This window comes from Ips typographus, linkage group LG10 (assembly GCF_016097725.1).
Source record: "Ips typographus isolate SLU linkage group LG10, UJ_Ityp_2.0, whole genome shotgun sequence".
Taxonomy (NCBI): domain Eukaryota; kingdom Metazoa; phylum Arthropoda; class Insecta; order Coleoptera; family Curculionidae; genus Ips; species Ips typographus.
The window spans coordinates 4,822,899-4,835,674 of record NC_138431.1 but is presented as its reverse complement, the minus strand read 5'-3'; positions in this window follow the sequence as shown (position 1 = coordinate 4,835,674).

Genomic DNA, 12,776 nt, shown 5'->3' with positions numbered 1-12,776 from the left:
TCTTACAAGTACCTATTAGCAATGAAGTACCAAATTATTATTAAACAGTTTTCTTTAGAAAGAAGGGAAAATTAAGTAAAAATGTGCAACAGAAAGCATTGACTATAATTTACGTATTAGCTGACTTTGGATGTAAAATACCACTTTGAAATCTATATTGCTTTACAAAATACAGAATTTCCATTCTTAAATGTTATATTAATGGATTTTCTTTTAAAGGTAGAAAGTACAACTCTCATTCTCATAGAGCTGAAAAATTGTAAATTCCTAGATACAAATAGCTTTGTTATTTGCAAATTTGGTTGATCAGATAAACTTCTTTAGGTCAAAACCTGTTGTAGGAGATAACAAAACCATCTAAAGCCAATCTTTTTGGCACGATCCCTTATTTTCTTGTCCCAGTGACGGCCTCAAGTTTAAAACTTCGAATCGGCAGCATCGTTGCGTTTTGTTCGTCTATTTGCCTCACGATCGACCTTATGAATGAAATAGTTTTGCTGTCTTTATTTTCAAACTCACTTTCGCAAATAAAGAACTTTACCGTCCGCTGCTACACTACCGTTTTCAGTTCGTTTTTATTTTATTTGCTTTTATTTCGCTAGATCTTGGTAGAATTTCAAAAACGACAAAAAAACTGGACTCTATGGCTTATTTTGGTGAAACAAATGAAGCGTTTACCATAATGAATGTCCACAATTAAATGAGGTGGGTAGAGTTAGTAAAAAATTTCTAATTTGATTTTTCCAATTTAACGCTTTGTGAATTATCTAAGCCGAAAATTGATACAGTTTAGTGTTAAGTAGCAGAGAAAAACCGTTGCAACCAAAATCGGAACCGTTTGCGGGGAAAGAAAAAAATAATAGTACGTGCCCAAAGGATGTGTTTCATAACGGTTGAATAGCCGCAAATTCTGTCATAACCACTTAAAGACCACCACCATTTAGATATACCTACTTATAGAAATTAAAAGTTACGTATTCGTTTTACTTTTAAAAAATCAGTCCAGTCACGAACAATATAAAAGAAAATTAAAAATTCAAATTTGTTTTACATATAACATTTCAAATATTGTTGATTAGTCAGTGGGCCAGTGTCAGTAACAAAAAAATATAAACTTTTTTAAATTGCTTGCTTTAATTTTTGCATATTACATTACTCGGTCTTCTTGATTCTGATAAGATAAATTAATAATATATTAGATGTTATACATAGAAGTATCTGAGAGTTCCAAATCTCCTAATTCTACTGTTAATCTTGTAATAAATAATTATCATTTATGAATAAGAAGAAGTCTTTCAACTTTTTGTCACAAACTATTTACAGGGGAAAGTTAATTAGTGGCAAGGCTGCTTGAGGGCAAGATAGCGTTGAAAAAGAGTGTTTAAACACAATTTCAACCTCCTTAATTTTATAATTACACTTTTTTTTTTGTTTAATTTCAAAATAACTGTCATAATTGTCAAAATAACCGAGTTATGGGCTATCAAAATTTGATAAATGACGCTACTTAACAATACAAGGTGGTCAAAAGAGGATCTCAACGGCTACAAAATGGTATACTAAATAGCTTTGTATGTGTCAAAATAACTGATTTTGTAATTTTCAGTTTCAGACTTCAAATCAGTTTTTTGGATGTTGCAGTTGAATAATTCTGTTATTTGATATGTGACGCTACTTATTAACAATACAGGGTGATTAAAAGAGGATTTGAAGAGCTACAAATTGGTATACTAAATCGCTCTGTAAGTGTCAAAATAACTGAGTTCTTAGAGTTGGGCACGCAAAAACTTTCAGTCTTGGACTCTTTTCCAAATCGGAAACTTTCCGTTTACCGTCATTTGTCAAGTGTCAATTGTCATTTTTACCTGTCAGTTCAGTAAATACTCGCGTTTTCCACTGGCAAGTGTAAGACAAGTTGTAAAACTTTAAGGTTTGTTGGACAGTTTGACTCACCAAATGTCAATACTGTCAATGTCAAATACGTCATATAACCACAAACAAAAATTGCTAATTCGAGTAAGTTTCGGTTATCTTGCCGGAAAGTTTCGGAAAAAATACGAAAATTCCCCGATTTGCCCAACTCTATATGAGTTCTTGACTGTCAAACTGGAAACTGTCAGATTTACACTTCAAATCAGTCCTTTGGATTTTTGCTAAGAACCTGCCTACCAAATGAGTTTCATATGAATATCACATTCCTTTTGCTAGAAAGTACATTCTTATCATGTCAATTGAATGTGAAATTGTGTCTTCTAGATAATATGACATATGATTTTTTGGCTGAATCCTGTCCTGTATCTTTTAAGCATTAGGTCGAATTGTGGCTGAAAAAAATGAGTACGTCCCTGAACGGCTTGCATCTAGCAGGCAAGGGCTTCATCAATTATTTTTCCGGCAGACAGCCGTGCAGCATCCAGTGAGCGATGGATGACGTGATGCGGCTGCGGGTGGTTGGGCAACGCCGCCAATGCATCTCGCCGATCTCAAAATGCGACGTTGTCACTTATTAATTTAGATAACCGAAAAACTCATACTTCAAACTTCAAATTCCAACAAAGTATGAATTACTGTCTAATTCTTGTAAGTTGTAATGGTCACCAAAGAAACTGGTAAACTCAGACATTTGCTTTTCATAACTAATGTCAGTTTTGTCAAATTTAATACTATCGATCAATCTTAGAAATACTGATGGTTACTTAAAATTTAACAGGGTACATATGATGTCACAGTCAGTTTGGTTGATCCAGGCTGTATCAGCAAGAAATCTTGGTGTAGTTTTTCTGTCAGGGTAATCAAGGCTGAATAAGGAAAAGTGGCAACGTGGCAGTGCACATCCTGCTGCTGTTATCAGGTCCAGGAACTCGCGGGGCGGGTCGGGGGAGCCTCGTCTCAATGCAACGCTGATGACGATGATGAATGTGCCTGTCTTTGCACCCCCGGGAATGGTGGGGCCTCGAACAGGGACGGCGTCAAAAGTTTTTATTTTTTACTTTTTATTTATTTCAAGAGGCGCCGGATTGACGATTTTTAGAGGGTTGAGGGGAAGGTAATATTGGCTACACTTTCATTCTTGTAAAGTTCTTCTGGTAATTAAACCTGAAAGTAAACAGCAGAATGTTCGTAGAAAAGTAATTTGACTGTCTGTTGGTTTGTCAAAAACTTCACCATGAAGCTGTAAAGCTGTAAAACATGGCTTGAATAGCAGAATATTTGTATAAAGTACAGTTGTTTGATTTATCTGACAACTAATCACAGGTCCGTAACAAATGAATTAAAAAACCACGCTTCAGATAAGTGATTAGTCATTTCTCGCATGTACCATCACCATATCAAGCCATACTAATTATTCACGGTAGGAAATGTTCCTAAGGTACGGTTATCGAATCGAGAGGTGTTGAAATTAACCATCGTTTAATTGCGACAAATACCATAAAAAAACTGGACGCAAATAATAGAGTACTATTGTGCAATAGAACGTGAAACTATTCGTAAAAGGCGTTTTAAGGTGCCATTTTTTTTGCCAAAGTACGCCCGTATAAGGTACCCTCATCTGCCATTCAAGAACTTATCATCTTAAGTGCAGGTTATTAAACCGAAGGCCGCAGAACCCAAGGCCTGCAAAGAACCTGCATCAATCAGGATATTGGCGCTGCAATATAATTTCAGCGTCATTAATGTCTAATAAAGTTTTATATATTTAAATGCGTACTAACAAACGGTGTCTTTAACGGGGCTCCAGTTTCTTTTCCCTATTTATATCTGTTCAGTATGAAGGCGAATTAAATTTTACCTGCAGGCTACAGAAGTTATTATTAAATTCATAACTATACTAGCTGTGAAGCACTTTTAGAATAGTTATTTCGAGTCATGGAATAAAGATTTTATAGGTAAGCAAACCAAAGGTGTGAAAATGTTCGAGTTAGTGGAAGCCGGAAAATAGAAGACAAAAAATGCCTGATAAATAAATATCAATAATGGCTTCCTTTCTGAAATATAGAGTGTCAAAATTTAGGATTTTTTTCAGTATTTTCAACCCTGCTTCTGCAGCTACAGTTTCTACTTCTTTTTAGATAATCAGGCAGTCTTCAACCCTTTTTAGTAGCAAATTTTTAATGTTTATAGTTTGGCTAGTTCAATCGTTCCCTCACTTTAAAAATGCTTATTACCTACTTAATACTACAATCCAAATTACTGCAAACTCAATTTTCCGGTGCTTTACTCACTTCCCTTTAAAACGAAATGTTTCAAAAAGTAAAAACATTTATTGGAAATCAACACAATGCTTTGATATAACTAATTAATCCTTTCTGAGACGTATTCCATCTTCTACATCAACCTCACGCACCAACACCACCTTGCGCCGATATTTTGCCATAGCCCAGAAAGCTATCACAACCAAAAAATTTAAAATGAAAAACACCATAATGGAAGGAGATTTCCACCAGCAATTCTGCTCCTTTGAAACCCCATGAAGGTAAACAAACTTCCGAATTTCGTGAGGTGAATCAGTCTTGACTGTTACAGGAAGAAACTTACAGTAAGGATGCTGCACTTGGATTGTTATGGTTTGATTGCGTGGGACCTCCAGGCTGAAGTAATCATATTGCTCTAGATTTACTGAGTTTTCCTGGGAATTGACCAAAACAATGACAGTGGCGACGTGAGGACCGTTATCGCACTGAATTTGACCGGTGATCGTAAAATTCGATGTTTTCAACAGATTTGCTGCGGATAACACACTGATGATTACTAGAAAGTAGCTGAGAAAGTGCATATTCTGACAATAAATTATAGATTGACGTTTTGTAAGTTTGAAGAGTTGGTTATTTGAGTATTGTTGACATTAATACAGTGAGAAAGAAGATTTAGGAAATTCTAATCCAGGAAGTTGAAGAATTGAAAAATCAACATTATTATAACAGTACAAGTGTATAATAATGACTTTTAGAGACAGATAAAGCCAGAACTTTGTCATTTGCAGTTGTATGGTAAACTGTATCATTTTACAACTTGTTAATGTTGCAAAAGGTTAAAGCAAAGAGTGTCAAAATGGTTGGGCTGGAAAACTCGCTTGACTTTTGCGTCCTCTAGCGGCCAAACTCTAAAACCAACTAACCAACTTTTATACGTCGATGGGAAGTCCGTTTCACTGGCTATCCATAGACGTCAATTCATCAATAGATTGTCTGGTCTTTAAAATAGAATTTGTGGAATATCTCCTAAACTAGTAGAGTTTGAAAAAATTGCATAAAAAAGGTGTAAAAAACTGAATTTGGACTATAAAGGAAGACTGCATACAGGGTGACCAAACTTTAATAATCTTTTTTTTTGACACTCTCTTGAAAAGAGGAGAAAAAGCAGCATTTTTGAGTGGTTTAACGTTGTTGTATCTCAAAAAACAGCCGAGCTATAGACAGTCAAAGTTTTGAGAGACTTTTTTCACAAAAACAAAGAAAATGTAGTTTCTCGGGCCCAAAATGGATTTTGTGGCATATCTCCTAAACTAGCAGAGATAAGAAAAAAGTTCAAAAAGCAAAACTTGAGTAAAAAACCCTAAAGAAGGTGATTCCGGACTGTGAAAGGCAAAAATCCCACTTTAACCCTATACAGAGGATGGTCCAAAAGAACGATTTTTTTTTTTGTAAAAATCTGATACAAATAACAATAAAAAATAACGATTATGTTATTGCAATTATTGTCAAACGTATTGATATAGAGTGTATAAACAATCACTCTTTATTTAAAACTTCATTGAAAATTGTCTTTCAACCTGAAAAAGTTGGTTTTCAAGAATTTTATGGCGCCCAACGTTTGCTCGCCGTACGAAAAACCAGATTTCCTAATTAATAATAAGATAATGGCAGTTGGTGCGTTCATTTCCAGTTGTTGGTGATCTTGAAAAGGCAGGAAATAGCATTTCTTTCGAACTCGTAATTTTAGATCTGGTCGTCCGGGAGGACTGCTGCATCCGGTACCGCTTCTTTGGAACCGAGAATGTTAAATTGCGCTGCAACGACAAATGGCTATTTACGACTCGTTTCATTGCTTATAACTTTATTAATCTGGTTTGGTTTTTCTGCTAATCACTTCTTATAGATATCCACACAAGTTTCAGTGCAGTTCATCAATCGTGTGGCGCCTTTTACAGGTGGGAAACCTGATCGAGCAACCTTGATTTTAAAGCGATCAAATGAAATGGAAATTGAATAAAAACCATGAATGACGACACGTAATTTGGAAGTAAATTTTGTGAGGCAGGTCATGGGTAATGAGAACGACCAGACATGTTTATGAAGTGTTTTCAATGCAAACATCTACACAGAGGTGGCTTTACTTTATTATTTTATTGTGCTAATTTGATTGGCTTAAGTAATTTTTTTTCAGTTAAAAGCTCATTACTTTTTAAGATTCCTGATCAAAGATATTGAAGATGCCTGATTGCACTTCAGAAAGAAAAAAAAAGCATGACAAGACTGACACCACTTAAGATTAACGTGTTTAATAATAATTTATTAATGAACAGCAAGTCAGTTTTAATATAAGAAGAAATAAAGTAGAGCAAATAGTAATCGATAAGCAAATTCTTCATATTTCAAACAGGGTTGCTTATTATAGCAATAAAATGCTATTTTTTGGTCGTTTAAAGCATGCAACTGAATAGTCCAATAACCGAAATTCCAGCAATTGACCAGCGCTGCAGCAACGTACCCACCAAGATTGGCGGGTACCGCGTCGGTACCAAACTGGTTTCAGAATATTGTTGTGTCTGGCGTTTTCAAGGGCAAGCAATTTAGCAATAAATGTTCAATAACCGATTTTCGGCTTGGGAAAGGTCACGGATACGTCTACGATAAACGCAAATGTGTTTCTCTTGAACACGTTTTGCTCAAAGTTAACAGCGGACATAATGAACGATTTTTAATGCCAGTGAGTGATGATAAATGTGGGAAAGAGGACAAAGTGAGAGTGCGTTAACTTTAGATTTCGATATTTTAAAAAAATCAATCAGGTATTGCGTGTGAAGCCAATATATTCCATATAAAGCGAATATCCCACAACTTTCACACTATTCAACAACCAAAAAAACTTAAAATTAACTTGATTATTCCACTTTAAAATATCCAATAAGTTTTGCTATTTTTAATGCTACAACTAAGCAATATTTTGAAATTATCAAATTACTTTCTCCTTGTAAGGTTTTAATTTTAAAATCAAATCTAATTTGGTTTGAAATCTATTTAATAAAAAATCGTATGCTAAACGTTTGGCACCTTTAGATTAAATGTTGCTTTGACTGTGACAGATCGTGTAATAAATATCACAGTCAAAATAACAAAAGAACCTGCTTAAACCAACTTTCAATGCATACAAAAATAACACAGGCATTAGCAACTTTTAACTGTTTTTCTTTTTGTTTTTTTTAACACCCTGTATAGGTTCAATCGTATTGCAAGTAATACGAGATCAAAGAGCAGTTGAAAACAAACTCAAAAAATGGCAGAGATACGGAATTTTCAAAATGTTGATAAATAAGTAACAAAACTCGAATATTTCGGAAACGTTTAGAGTTACGGAACTTTTGCAAGAGTCCAAAAATGTTCAAAATGACTTTGATCATTCTTCTCCCTGGCTAATCAACTGTTTTTACCAATGATCAGACATTTCAAATATAGTTGGCTTGGTCACAAAGGAACCAGGCAATTTTCGTTCATAAATCTATCAAATTCCTTAATTCATATCTAATTTTATTTCATTCTTAATTAGTGTTAGGTTCTGGAAAAAGGTGTTTCAGGCCGCCATTTTAACCCTCCTGGAGCAAAACAAAAAACTGAGAAAGCAAAAGATAGAGCAAATTTCAAGCTTCCCAAAAATGTCCCCACATGAGTTGATTGATGACACCGTTTGGACGCTAGAGGGCGTCAAAATTCTTTCACCCTAAAATCACATATTTTGGGGCACACCTCGCTTTGACCCTAAATTACTTCCTTATTTGACAAGTTACGTCAAAATGCCATAGAAAACAAAAGATAGAGCAGATTTCAAGCTTCCCAAAAATGTCCCCACATGAGTTGGTTGATGACACCGTTTGGACGCTAGAGGGCGTCAAAATTCTTTCACCCTAAAATCACATATTTTGGGTCACACCTTGCTTTGACCCTAAATTGCTGCCTTATTTGACAAGTTACGTCAAAATATCATAGAAAACAAAAGATAGAGCAGATTTCAAGCTTCCCAAAAATGTCCCCACTTGAGCTGATTGATGACACCGTTTGGACGCTAGAGGGCGTCAAAATTCTTTCACCCTAAAATCACATATTTTGGGGCACACCTCGCTTTGACCCTAAATTACTTCCTTATTTGACAAGTTACGTCAAAATGCCATAGAAAACAAAAGATAGAGCAGATTTCAAGCTTCCCAAAAATGTCCCCACATGAGTTGGTTGATGACACCGTTTGGACGCTAGAGGGCGTCAAAATTCTTTCACCCTAAAATCACATATTTTGGGTCACACCTTGCTTTGACCCTAAATTGCTGCCTTATTTGACAAGTTACGTCAAAATATCATAGAAAGCAAAAGATAGGGCAAATTTCTAGCTTTCTAAAAATGTCCCCACATGAGCTGATTGATGACACCGTTTGGACGCTAGAGGGCGTCAAAATTCTTTCACCCTAAAATCACATATTTTGGGTCACACCTTGCTTTGACCCTAAATTGCTGCCTTATTTGACAAGTTACGTCAAAATGTCATAGAAAGCAAAAGATAGAGCAAATTTCTAGCTTTCAAAAAATGTCCCCACATGAGTTGATTGATAACACCGTTTCACCGCTAGAGGGCATCAAATTTCCTCTACCATAATTGAGATATCAAAAAACCGACTGCACCAGAGTCTTTTCCGGGAAATTTTAACATAAAATGACACCGAGGCGTCAACTGTAACTTGACAAATAAAAAAATTGTATTTTTTGACAGTTAGAGGCCGCCATTTTGAATTTTCTGTCAAAATATTGACTTGCACCTCATTTTAAAGGAAATTTCACGTAGTTTCAAGAAATGACAGACCAAATGGCTTTCCAGGCCGTCATTTTGTGTTTTCTGTCAAAATATTGACTTGCACCTCATTTTAAAGGAAATTTCACGTAGTTTTAATAAATGACAGACATATTTGAAGCAGAAAATAACAGAAAATTGGGGGAACAAAATCAAAATATACAGGGATGGTGTGTTAGTTTCTTAAAGTATTCACTCTTCTACATTTTAGTTATTTTTGATTTCTGGTTGGTCTTTTCACTTGGAAGGCATTTTGTTCGTTTTCTGGTCACCTTGTCTTATCAAATAAACGGTTGTTTATGTTTTTTCAAAGTCTTTCTAGAATATAATTTAGCAGAGTTACCACCATTATTTTTAGGAAGCTTTTAGAAGATGGCATTGAAGGTACAATTTTGCTCAAGGTGGACTTTGCCAAAAACCCTCTGCTCAAGACAGGGCCGGTGCAGGTTTAGTGCAGCTGCCTCCGGTACGTCAAGGTCAAATATTCATGCATACGTTCATCCTGCAGCAGCTAATCTAAATTATCACACAGCATCTCCTGCGAGGGCGATGCCAGCAAAAGGTTGCTTGGATTTCACTACAGTCTCTTCCTTCAGTCGAAAAGCAGTTTTTCCCTAATTCGCAAATTTACCAAATTGAAGGTTAAACCCAATGGAGGTATTTAGCATTTCTAAAGGGTGAAACTGAGAGGAGAACTTTTTGAACTGAACAAGGTGATAACCAAAAGACTGTCTGCGAGAACAAAGTCTACATTCAAGGCTGACACATACAAACTAACGCACGTCCCCCCACCCCACCCCCGTTCGCAAAGTAGCCGTAAAACGGCTTTGCTATTCGCCGTTGCCGCAAGTTCTCCTCGTTATATTTTTGCAAAAGTCCGGCCTTAGCAATAAGGTCAATGTTAATTGCTCGCGGAGCCAATCAACTCCGCTCTACGCTACTATCTTCACGCATCGCGAGTTTCTTCGTTTTTTCTTCTTTTTGCATTTTTTTCGCTTTTGTCCGTTTTGTTTATTTCTAAGGGGAAGTAGCGGACTAGCGTAATGGGTTCTTGCTACCGCCAATAGGAAATCATTTATCATCCTTTGATGGCTTCTGATTCTGTTTGCGTCTGTTATCCGATCAGCTCTACTTAATTTGGTTGCAAATCGAAAAGTCTTTAGGGTAATCGATATGTAATCATTGTTTAGGGTGAGATGGTTAAATGAGGTAGATTGTGCCAACATGTTGCTTGACCAATTGCTGTTCTATGTAAAACTAGAAGGAGAGTAACGGAATTTTAAATGGGATTCAAATTAGAATCATTTCCTTATAATCAACAATAGAACACCAAAGTTTCTATGCATTTGAAGAATTCAACTAATTGAGGAATATTAGCAAGTGACTGTATCAGTATCAAAAGGAAGATGGAATTGAAGAACCAGTAGGAGTACTATAATAATATATTTTAAACGAAGAAAAGTTAATGATAGAAGGTGGTCATCTCCAGAAGGGTGTTGACTATCTTCCGGTTCCTCTCTTTGTCATCACATTTATTACTTGTGAGTGTAATCAAGTCATAACAGCTAGAGCCTGCAGTATTGATTTCTCCTCCATTATTGAAGGTTTGCTAACATCATGGCAATCCAAACTACTGCTCTAAATAGATCTGCAGAATACATGTTAAACCATTCTCGCCAATTCCGCAGCCAAGACTTCTTTTTCCCACAATCTTCCCCTGGACTATCAAGTGGAGTATCTCATATTTAGAACCCCGCATTATGTGACTCAGATAGATAATTTTTCTTCTCTCTACTTCCTGTAACACCTCCAACTCTTTATATTCAACATGGTAAACACTTCTCCGTTAGTCGTGTGCTTTAACCCATCTTCTGAGTATTCTTCTGTAGCTTCACATTCAATTTACGCCATAGTACAGTACTGGGAATACATAGATAGCACTTCAGAATTCTAAGAGGCGTTCTTGCGGAGCGTTGTTCTTTGTTATAATCATATCAACATTATTTTCTATGACAGGAAAGTGTTTTTTGGGTAAATTCCGCAAAAAAACTGAGGCAGAAAGGAACAAGGATGATAACCCGGAGACACGTGTTTCTGCTTTTTGGCTTCATCAGGCATGTAACTCCATCTGTATGAAAGGAGTTTCAAAAACCAACTGACATACACATGGTGAAACATATACGGATGTAACCTGGAAAAGGAGGGACAAAAAACAAACATAAATATCACAAATGGCCAGCATCGACACAATTGTGATTTCCACATATCGTGGACAACATCTCTTCCATATTATTGTCTATATCCTAAGTACCATTAATTCTGACACCAATTCTTCATTACTCCACTCTCCTTTAACACCATCAGTTGCCATAAACATTGTGTCCATCACATTTCCATCCATCCACATATTTGGCCTGGAAAAGCCAATCGTAATTTCTCTTGCTGATTTTCGTTGAAATTCCTATCACAATTGTCTAATTTCTCAGTGGTTTCATGATTTTATATCCTTTTCTTTCTAGTTGGAGTCTTATAAGTTACCTTGACTATTATTTTAGTTATTGTAGTTTTCTCTGAACATTCTGGTTTTCGCGATAATCTTTTTTCTAATATTTCTATTTTGTTGACTAGCTCTATATTATCAAGAGCAGTACATGCTTAAAGCCTTATCAGCATCACTAAAGATTCTTATTAGAACTTCAATTTTTAAAATTTCTGATCTTTCAAATCAACCATTAATGTCCTCATATTTCATATCATTTTTACTAACATTTAAGGATAATCTAGGAAGTCCACTTCTATCTAAAATTTAGTTTGATGTAAACACCATTGCACCATTGTCTATTTTTGTTGTACTGCTAATACAGTTTTGTATATCTGGTCTTGATTTAAATTTATAAATGTCTTCCACCACTAATATACCATTTATTGCAAGAAGACAATTATTGATTTAGAGCAAAATTGCAAAAGCATGAACAATCGAAACCATTCCTACAAACTGCCATTGTATTCATATTGGTTAAGTCAGATTTAAACTGTTGTGAGAGAAAAAAGACTATTCAAGTAGCTTGGAGAATAATAGTGATTCTGTTGAAAACAGAAAAACTGATCAAACTCTCAATATTTTTAGAAAATTGTCAGAAGTATGATGAATTTTTTCAATATCCATCAATAAACTGCCAGTTTGTTAAAGTGTTTCTTGATACTTCTACACAAGTCTGGCAACTATATGTGAACTAAAGAGACTCTAAGCTGTTTTAATATTAACTAAATAAACCCTTTCGTGTGTCATTAGTGACTTTTAATTAAACCGTAATTTCATATTAGTGCTGTTCAGTTCTGATCTCTTTCAAACGCGAAATTGCTCGAGAGTTAGTTATGGCCGATGCAATCCTATTAAAATCAGAACGCATTCTGCCAAAGAGGGATTTAATTAACGTTCTTTTGACGTATCCTGCTTTCGTCTATATGGTTCAATCCATGAAAATTGGATTCGCAACAAGGGCTGAATTACAACGGAAAATTCAAGTTTCAAAGACACTTAAATAAACATATATGAAACGGCCTAGAAAATAAACACGAAACAACCTGTTTTAAATGGCGGCCGGCTGCAACCATTAGTGACCGTGCGATTATTCAGATAGAGCGGCATTTTTGCTTGTTCCGATTGATTAGAATCTAAATAAGAACTTGTAAAATGAGATTGAAAGGCAGTAGCCCGTCGATCT